Here is an 11,251-nt window from a genome sequence, read left to right on the forward strand (position 1 = left end):
AGAGGAAATTTGGTAAATTTTGACATTAAACCTGATGTGCAATGGGGGTTAAATAATTTTGATTGCAACTGTAAATGTTTGACCGAGGTCTCATTTTGACAAGTAAAAATCTACCATTAGTTTGCCTCATATTTAATTGTAAACATTAACTAATTAATCTCTCCATCTTGTAACCACTTTAGGGTCATGTTGGATCTGGAAACTTTCCTAAGAACACTTCGTGCCAGGCGTGGATGCTAGTTCATCGCACGGCAGCATGTATACACGGGCAATTTAGCTTAGTTAATCCATTTACTGGCTGAGAACCAAAGGAAACTCGCACAGATACATTCTAATCTCTACGCAGATATTAACCTGAGCACAGGATCAACCTTTTAGCCTTTCCTTTATTAACTGTGTACAGTTTAAAGTTTATATACTGTATGAGACATGGAGGAGGATCTTTATTATTGACTAAAAATTTATACACACACCTATCAATTGTGAGAATGTAGTTTTGCTGGTCAACAGGTTTTTTAAAAATTATTATTATTATTATTATTATTATTATTATTATTATTATTATTATTATTTAACTGGAGGGATTCTATTGTTTTGTCAAGACAGCAAGCAAATACCAACTGTTTATTTATTTTAACAGAGAATAAAATGCAAAGTATTCAATAAAAAGGAGACTTTTTATATGCTTTCATATCTATGCAGTTCCTTTAGAGCTATTTTCTAGAAAAGCATTAACTTCCCAGAGTAATTAACAAGGACTAACCCAACCCAATCAATACAGAATACAGTAGAACAGAACACATTGTAAGATTCCTACTTTGACACGATTTCCCTTCACAGTCATACTGTAGAGATCTGCTGAATCATCACATTCTATCTCAAAACATTAGGCTTATGCAAACATTCCTCTATGCCCTCTTTGACATACGTCCAATATTCAAACATCTGTAGGCCTAGTTGAGTTTCACATCAGGATGACAAGGGCATGGCACATAGGTGGTATGGTGGAGGCACTGAAATAAATCTAATACTACCTGCTACTTGATCTCTAACCTCATATCACACATCTGATGAGTCTTATTCATGGTTAATCCTCATAGATTTGATGAATCATATCTGTGTAGTGTTGGTGTAATCGCCAAATCTCTTTTTTATATAACTATATAGCAGCTATACTGATATTATGTGGACATTCATTTTGAATAAAATAACAAATTCAAACAACCGTGTCCTAAAGAAAATTAGGAGCTGCTGCTTCTTAGTGTGTTCTTTGTAACCCAGTACAGGAAACTTGAATCATAAAGCAGCACAACATATTTTATGCTTCTACACTTCTTAGTATGGTTCTGTCAGAGCTGATAATCCATAAGTCATAGCTAATACATGGTAAAACTGATTGGATTTGTTCTCAAAGACCGCAAAAAAGCAAATAATGATTTGTGCCACACTAATACTTCTTCACACTAAAAAAAAATCTGTCATTACTACATTAATTAGTGTGAATTATTGTTTTTAAATCAACTTTCCAAAGTTTCATTCCTTGTCGTGCATCAAATTTCTAAACATGTCTTTCTCAGATAGTATATTTTGTGTAACAAGACTTTATACCATAATAGATTGATGTGTTTTAACGTTTATTTAAGAGTTTGTCCTGACATTTTAATCTCTGATGCGTTTCTTCAAGCTGGAGTCGCGGCACCTCGTGCTCGCAGGCTATTTTCTCTCTCAGGTTGGGTCATGTTCTGACAGTTGCTAATATTTCTCAAATTTCAAGGTCTCTTTGTTATCAGTTCTTGCAATGAGGCCTAATGTTTTGCTCATGTAGCCCCTAGTTTCCCTGTGCTTCCTGTGAATGACACTTAACAATTCCTCTTCAGGACAGGGTTTAAGGAAGTGGCTATTTGATAATGCTTCTGAAGTTTAGACCCTCACATTTTCTTTCAGCAGACCAGTGAAGCAAAATGTGTTAAGTGGCAGAACTATTTTCAGGAATTTTAGTGTTGACACTTATACTTTCCTCTTAATGGTTGAAGCAGATCCTGAAAACACACGCATGCTCCAAAAATGTTGAGTTCCTTGATCAAACATATTTAACTTATTCTTGCTCATGCTTCAACGATTGTCATGAAAACATGTTTGAAAGTTTTGGGGCACATTCCAAAATGTTCATATAAACTTTTGATACCTAGTATTTTACTGAAATGTGAGCCAATGATCTCTGCAGCCTCAGATTCCTGTTCTTGGCTGATTAACTGTAATGATTCAGTTGTAGGTTTAAGTGGTCTAATTCAGGGATTTTTCCCACCCAGGGACCCCTTTAATTTAACCCCTAAACCCATTAAACTCAAGTGACCAGTTAAACTTGGCTATGCTTCACAGACCCCAGACACCACTTTAAGAATCGCTGGTCTTGTTGTTAAAGAGATATGTGCAGTCAGTCTGGTCTCACGCAATATCTGCATGAATTTTGAGAACTGACAGCAGCTATTTTAACCACATACACCGGTCAGAAATAAAGTTGAATCTTGAACTGTAAATGTTGTTCTGTTATCCCTCAAGGGAAACCATTAAAAGTCCTGTGTAGATGCCTAAAACAGATCATTTCCCTGTCAGAAGATGAAAATCCTTAACTAACAATTACCGACTGAAGAACCTTTATAAATTTGCAATAATTACACAGCGCCTGTATAATCTTTACCACCAGCTGGAACTGTTTGGTGATGTTTCAGGTGTTATGATTATGTTATATATAATAATATATCTCATTAAAGGTCTGTTAGTCAAGCATCCATCTTAAAACATGTCAGTATAGTTCTGTGTCACCCCACCTAACTGCCAGGGGCGGTGAGAATCACCTGGATACCTTTTAGTGTGCATGCACATACCCACTGGGACCTTTCAACAAAGTCTGTCTGACTGACTATTAACTTTACTGTCACTCACATCCAATGTTGCTTTCCAATTTCTACAGCACTTATAATTTTTGTGCATTTTGCAGTGATCTTGGGGGGGGGGGGGGGGGGGGGGGGGGGGACTTGGTTTAACAAAATTACAATGTCTTAAAAGTACATAATATTAAAAAAGGACAAGGACAAGAGTTCCCATTGCACAATATGTTCACTTTCAGTAATGGCTTTATCCTGATCAGGGTCCTGGATCTGGTGCCTGTCTGGGGAATGCTTGGCATAATGCAGGAATACACCCTAGGTGGGAAACCAGTCCATTACAGGGCACGCTGCACACACACATTTGCACTTTCATTCACACCCAGTGATGATTTAGAATAGCCAATCCATCTCCCAACATGTTTTCTGAACATAGAAGGAAATTGGAGTACCCAGTGGAAACCCACATGGACATATGGAGAACATGTGAAAACCCACACAAAGAATAACCCGAGCTCAGAATCGAACAGGAGACCCTGGTGTTATGCTGCCCAGTACAAATCATGATGCAGGTAAATCCTTGAATGTGTCCTTGGACCATAATTCCTGGCATATACAGTATTGTGCAGAAGTCTTAGGCACATGAAAAGAAATGGGGCGACTGTGGCTCAGGTGGTAGAGCAGGTTGTCCACTAATCGTAGTGTTGGCGGTTCGATTCCCGGCCTGCATGACTCCACATGCCGAAGTGTCCTTGGGCAAGACACTGAACCCCAAGTTGCTCCCGGTGGATCCCAATCATCTACATTGTTTCCCACTCATGGTCATACCTGTCTTCATGGATTAATTGCAGTAAACTCTTAATGACAGTGAAAGCTCACAAAAAATCTCTGAAATATGATGGTCTATTGCCAAGCAGACTTGATGGTGCCTAAAAAAAACAAATGCATGAGTATTGTCCTCCACATTCCATCAGTTAAACATCACATATTATTTTTGTATTTCTGCACAAAGCCAGTGATCAGGTCTGCTTTGAAGTTGAAATCTACGCCGTGATGTATGAATGAACCATCCTTGACAGTAAGTCTGACCAAATGAAAAATATATTGACAGGCAGATGAAAACAAAAGATTTAATGACAAACGTAATAGAAATCCTGACTAAATGTAAAATGTCCAATTGACAGATAGGTTGACAAGAGATTTAAGGAGAAAAAATGGATTAAAGTGCTCTTAAAGTGCTCTAAAGTACTGTGTGTGTGTGTGTGTGTGTGTGTGTGTGTGTGTGTGTGTGTGTATGTGTGTGATAGATAGATAGATAGATATATAGATAGATAGATAGATAGATGAAGTGCCCTAAAATTTGGTGCACCAATAGTACAGTCTTAAATAAAAGCACATAATTCCCAATATGCCACTGATGAAAATTGAAACTGAAAGGAATGGTTTCTGCATATAGTACTTTGCTTGTGACATATTCACAAACAGTCAGCTAAACTGTTTAGGAAATTCCAGATTAAGAAATAAACTTTATTGACAGTAATTGTTTATAAGTGTTTGAATTGTATGTGGTAAGCAAGTGTGGGGGAGTCTTGACCTCTACTGGAGACATTAATGAGCAATGGAAGAAGCATTTAGAGGAACTTCTTAACCCAGTGGACATGTTCTCCCTTTAGGTTCCAGAATTTTCTGGTGTTTCAGAGTCCATCAGAGTGGTCCAACTTACTATAGTGGTCTGTGGCACTTTCAGTGTCAAAGTTGTAGGGGTACCTTCAGTGGCACCTTCAGTGGCAAGGTTGCAGGGGTACCTTTAGTGGCAGCTTCAGTGGCAAGGCTGCAGGGGTAAAAAAATTAGCACCCTGGTATAACGATCAAACGCGAACCTTAAAACAGACATCTCGACAATTAGAACGTAAATGGCATCAAACCAAACTGGTGATATTTCAAACAGCATGGAAGGAGAGCCTACAGAAATATAGGGAATCTCTTGGCGATGCTAGAAAAATCTATTTCTCCACTTTAATAGGAGAGAACAAAAACAATTCTAGATTCCTTTTCAACACGGTAGCAAAATTAACTAGGAGTAAAACCACTACAGAGAGAAACACTCAATCATTACATAGCAGTGAAGATTTCATGAAATTTTTCATTGATAAGGTTGAAAATATTAGACGTGAAATACAGGCCATTACATTAAAACCGGACAGTACTGTAACAAACCCATTACATGACAATGTAGCAATATCAGATCAATGTTTAGAGTGTTTTGCTCCGCTTAGAGAGACCGAACTAGCTTCATTAATCTCTTCAGCCAATTCATCAACTTGCATACTAGATCCCGTACCTACATGTTTGTTTAAACAGATTTGTCCAGGAGTAATTGAACCACTTTTAAATATAATCAATTCTTCCCTAAGCACTGGCTATGTACCTAAATCACTTAAATTAGCAGTTATTAAACCCTTGATTAAAAAACCTGACCTTGACCCATCTCTGTTGTCCAGCTATAGACCACTATCAAATCTCCCCTTCATCTCTAAGATTTTAGAAAAAGTTGTAGCAAAGCAGTTATGCTCGTACTTGCATAGGAATAACATTCATGAAATGTATCAGTCAGGATTTAGACCTCATCATAGCACAGAGACAGCGTTAGTTAAAGTAATAAATGACCTTCTACTGACCTCTGATCAGGGTTGTGTCTTGCTGCTTGTGTTACTTGACCTTAGTGCAGCTTTTGATACTATAGATCATACTATTCTCCTTGATAGATTACAAAATGTTGTTGGCATTAAGGGAACAGTCCTCTCCTGGCTCAGGTCTTATCTGACCGATCGTTATCAGTTCATAGATGTAAATGGTGATTTCTCCATGCGTACTGAGGTTACTTTTGGAGTTCCACAGGGTTCTGTTTTAGGCCCACTGCTCTTTAGCCTACCCTGACTAGATTCTATTTTACTACTTCGCAGTCATAATAATCTTTTTTCTCCCTCTCTCCTTTTGCCGAGCCACACACGAATTTATGGAGATACTAGAGATCCAGATCCTTTCTGCCTCTGGATGGAGCTCAAATCTTCTCTAATTCCAGACTGCTGGGACTACGGCTGCTCCTAAGGCCATACAGACTTCATATAAATCCATAATGAACTTTTTCACACTATCTGTTGTTACCCAGATGAGGATGGGTTCCCTTCTGAGTCGGGTTCCTCTCAAGGTTTCTTCCTCTTAAAACATCTTAGGGAGTTTTTCCTTGCCACTCTCACCACTCAATGGCTTGCTCAGTTGGGATAAATTCACACCTTTAATATTTGTATAATATGTTGATATTTCTGTAAAGCTGCTTTGAGACAATGTCTATTGTAAAAAGTGCTATACAAATAAAATTGAATTGAATTGAATTGAATCTTTAGTGGCACCTTCAGTGGCAAGGCTGCAGGGGTACCTTCAGTGGCAAGACTGCAGGGGTACCTTCAGTGGCAAGGCTGCAGGGGTACCTTTAGTGGAAAGGTGCAGGGATAGCTTTAGTGGAAAGGCTGCAGGGGTAGCTTTAGTGGAAAGGCTGCAGGGGTAGCTTTAGTGGCACTTACAGTGGCAAGGCTGCAATGGTTGATGAGATTTGGCCGGAGGTGTTAAAGGCACTGGACAAGGTTGGGGTTGAATGGCTAGCACGCCTCTTCAGTTTTGAGTGTAGATAAGGCAGTGGACTTTGGACTGGAAAACTGGAAAGATTGTCCCTATTTAAAAAAATAATAAATAAATAAATAAATAAAAAATTAACCTGAGAATGTGTAACCTGTAACCAGAGATTCCAAATTATAGGGAATCAAACTCCTCAAAGTCTATGTCAGGCTTCTGAGGAAACTGTATGTCCCAGAGTGTGGAACAATGGACACGATAATTACTCCTGCACAGCTTTTAAAATAAAGTCTATTGTGTACCCTTTAGGGTCCTTTTGATTGTCCCTCTGATAAAATCTGAAAAGGTGCATGACATCGTACAATAGGAGATATTATGTCCAATTTTTAACAGATTTTTTTGCAGTTCGATTACACCAGCCCCCTCAAACAAAGCCATTCTTTTCTGTAAAATAAAGCCAAAACAAATAATTTAATTTAAATCAATAAAAATCATATAAAATTATTTAGTTACATATTGAAACACTTACAAAAAAAACATTTAGAACGGAGATGAAGTTCACAGAGTAGATCAACAACACAACAGAGCACTTTTCATGTTTTGTGCTATTTTTCCAAACATAAAAATACCTGATGTTTGTTGTGGTGTAATATGATATGTAATATGAAGGACCCCTAAAATAGTAGGTTTTTGGTATTCCAGGCCTATTTACCTGTCATATGACTTGTGATTTGGCATACATAGACCTGACAGTTTGTGTGGTGGTGAGAGCTGCTTATTTTTGTACCTTTTTAATAAGTGCATGTCAGTGAAATGTTTTGGCCGTAGATGAGAGACAATTCACAATGGCAGCTTGATGACACTATTAAGCTTTGAACTATATTCCTTCCTAGTGAGCTTTAATATAATACATTGATTATATACTATATTGATCTTGGCAAAAAAACAAAACCCTTTTAGTGTGCTTAACGGTTTGTTAACAATCCTTTAGTTGAAAACATGCTTGTTCCTTGGCACCTCCACTGAATTTGTACTCAATTCAATGTATTCAATTGTGCATGTATTCAATGCACAATAGCTCAACACAAGACACTAGAGTGCAACACAATAACTCTGTCTGTATCCGAGTCTCTTTGGTGCTCCAAATATCTGTATTTTTATTCAGATTTAAACCAGAACTGGACATGGCTTAAACTAGAAGGGTTTTAATTTATTTAATAATAATAAAAAAAAAAAACACAATGGAAAAACTGGAAAACACTATAAACTAATCGCAGCACTGTAGGCATGGCGTGTATGTCCTGGCTGTGACAGTTCCTCAACCTAAATCAACCTAAAGCTAAATCACTCAATGTCTTGAATTGTCTCAACTAGAGATCCCACTCGAGCGATTATATATATTTTTTTCTTTTTAAAAAGAATGAATTTAGTTGTGTCTATTTCTCTATTAAAATATAAACAAACTAGCAGGCAAACCAATGCAATCTTTTAGTGGGAGTTAATTCAGTGGAAGACATGGTTTAATCTATCTAAATTTGTTGTGTTAGTTGTGGTGGCTCAGTAGTTAAGGCCTTGAGTTACAGATTAGAAGGTTTGTGTTCAAATCCGCATAGCAAGAGGCATCAGGATACTGGAAGATTGGCTAGTATTTGCCCCAAAACATGATATTTGTTGGGTTTTTTTTTTTTTTTTAAGTTTTGACATGTATATTGGGCATTGACAGTATTAAGATAACATTACAACTAATTGCATCAGTGATTTGTACAGTACTATGCTGTTATCAATATGTATAAACTATTTGAAAATGCACTACAATGTGTCATTACTGTAAACAAACGTTACTGTAGGAATACTATAAATACTAATTACAGTAACTACCTGGCTCTCAATCAGCTCTATTGCTGGTAGGATACTGCAAATTCTTTATTAGGTAGTTTTTACAGCATATCTTTTGGTAGCATTAAAGGAATAATAAATAAAAAAGTGTTAAAAAACCGCAAAATCGCCATGGGTGTTTGAACAAAAACTTTCACCATCAGCTCAGTTTGTTTACAGTGTAAGGATGTTGTAAAACACCCGCATGAAAGTCTTTGTTGCATTACACAAGACCAAATGCCCTGTGGACCTTTCTGCAAGCTTTATAAAACAAAACAAATAATGCACCACATGTTAATATCTGTATTTATATCTATTTAGAATACATTATTTGTTCATTCCCAATAATGTATTCAGATTCCCTTACATCTCTACTCCATACAATACCTTTATGCAATGTTGGAGTTATTCAGTAAAAAAAAAAAAAAAAAGTCTTAGGCACAAGAAATACCATAGAGCAAAAATTCCTTCAAAAATAATTAAATTAAATGTTTTTACATAAAAAAAAATACTATACAGAGCAGTAAACAATAATAAATGAACCATCTTCTTAAAAAAATAGTAGTCTCAGGTACACTTTGTATAGTTTTATAAGGAAATGAGATGTAGGTTTGATTGAGCATCTTGCAGAACTAGTCACGGTTCTTCTGGAGATTTTGACTGTCGCACTTGTTTCTTATTTTTGCAGCAAAACCCAGCAGCCTTCATTATGTTTTTTGTCCAAAAAGTGTCTCTTGCCATTTAATATGCTGCATTTTTTTTTTTTTTTTTTTTTTACTGACCTACGAACATTTTTCTTTAACATTTAATTTTGCGCTGGAAAACTGTTTGGAATTCTAAAAAGTTTTTGAACTGACTCGGTAATGTAGAAGTCCCCCTTTGGGGAGGGGGGTATTGGGGGGGCATATTGTAGAATTCCCCCCGGGGGGGGGGGGGGGGGGGGGGGTTAAGGTTGGGATTAGGGTTGGAAGAGAAGCTCACAGGTGTCCATTTGAGAGTTACAATGCCAAACCCATTACCCTAACCCCCCCCTCCCAGGTGAGCCCTGTGAGCTTCACTTCTCATCGCTATTTAGCAATCTATTTTTTTTTTTTTTTCATATTATTACATGAATAGGAAAAAGAAAGAAGCAACATGCAGCTGTTTTAAAAGGATTAACCCTCGATAATCCTGGCCCACAGCGAAGTTTGAATAGGTGTTTTGAAACTATTATCTAAAAGGTGTTTACATACACCATAATTACAAAGTAAAATGGCTTTGCAAATTCCTAAAATTTCTTTTATTTATTAATAATTATTACACAAATTAAATGTAGTAAAATATAAATATTTATAGAAAAGCTTCTGTCTGTATCTATCTTTTCCATCTAAGTAGATTGAAAGCTTTCACAACTAGATTATACCTGCAGTTGATTAGCAAAGAGTCAGCACCTCTGCACCCATCAATTCGCACTTTTTCTTTTATTTACGATGGATTTGTGAAGTTACTCCACTGAACATGTGAGTACATGGGGTTTGCCCAAGGGATGTGTCAAATGTACCGCACATACACAGTTAATTCTAAGAGGCATATCCTAATCACATACCCTTAATCCATTTATCTCTTTCTGCCTTTTTATTCTTTGGTGCATATACAGGAATGCCAAAATACCTCGGAATGATTTATGAGGCTGTTTTCTTTAAGGATCTCTTCAAACATCAAGCTGTTTAAAGTACTGTATAAAAATGTAATTAATTTAACACAACCAAATAACACTATCATGTTATATGTAATATAATTATTCATTCATTTCTTTAACCACTTTTACACTTGTCATGGTTGTGATGGATCCTGGGAGCACTGGATTGCCAAATGCATGCAAATCAGTCCTTGATAATCTGTCTTGTATGTCACGGTCCTTAAGAAAAATCTTAAGGCTTCAGAGTCTCAAAAGCAGCATGTCCAAATGATTGCACACAAAAAATCGGTCTCAATCGAGCCCTAAACAGGCAAAGTTACACCCTGGTGCTTCAGTGCTCCCCATTCACCCTGTGGGACATGTTCTGAAAAGCTGTAGTCAATTGCTCACTTCCTGACTACTTCCTGGTTTATAAGCATATGTCTCTGAGCAGTTTAAAACAAATTCTTGCTATTCTCTCAGGTTAGGGATGTTCTGTGCTGTGTTTCCTTGTTAATCTTTACCATGCTCTGACAATTTTTCTACAACCTGTTTGACTACTTTTTTTTGGATTTTCTTGTTAGTTTGTTGTTTGATGCCATTGTGTTTTCACAACACTGTTTTGTATTGTTATTTAATTATATTTAATAAACTCTGCACCTAACTTCTGATTGAGTCTGGTCCATTACAGGTTGCTAAAGCTATGGGATGTAACTCATGCTGTGCAGCTGCAGGACTCTTCATTTCAGTGGTTCAGTGTGATGCATATTTCCTTGTTCCCATTGCCCCAGAACACAAATGCTTTTGAGGCTCGCCTTCCAAAGACAGGCACATGTCAATGACATGTGACAATGTTCTACCCTTCAGTTTCTCTCTCTAGTGCCACTGATGTTCTCGAGATGAAGGAAAGCAACCCTGTGGCACCTCTGAGGACAAAAGGCATCAGGATACTGGACAATTGGCTCCTATGTGCCCCAGAAACCTCATGATATTCCTTTGCTGGATTTTTTTGCAAGTTTGGACATATATATATATATATATATAATATAATTCCTAATTACAGTAATTACTAAGTACAGTCAGTGGCTCTCAATCAGCTCTACTGCCAGTAAGGTACTATAATTTTTTTACAAGGTAGTTTTTAACAGTGTATCATTTGGCACCATTCCAGAAATAATAAAATGTTTAGAAACACCCCAAAAAT

This window comes from Ictalurus punctatus, chromosome 20, assembly GCF_001660625.3.
Source record: "Ictalurus punctatus breed USDA103 chromosome 20, Coco_2.0, whole genome shotgun sequence".
In the NCBI taxonomy this organism is placed as follows: Eukaryota; Metazoa; Chordata; class Actinopteri; order Siluriformes; family Ictaluridae; genus Ictalurus; species Ictalurus punctatus.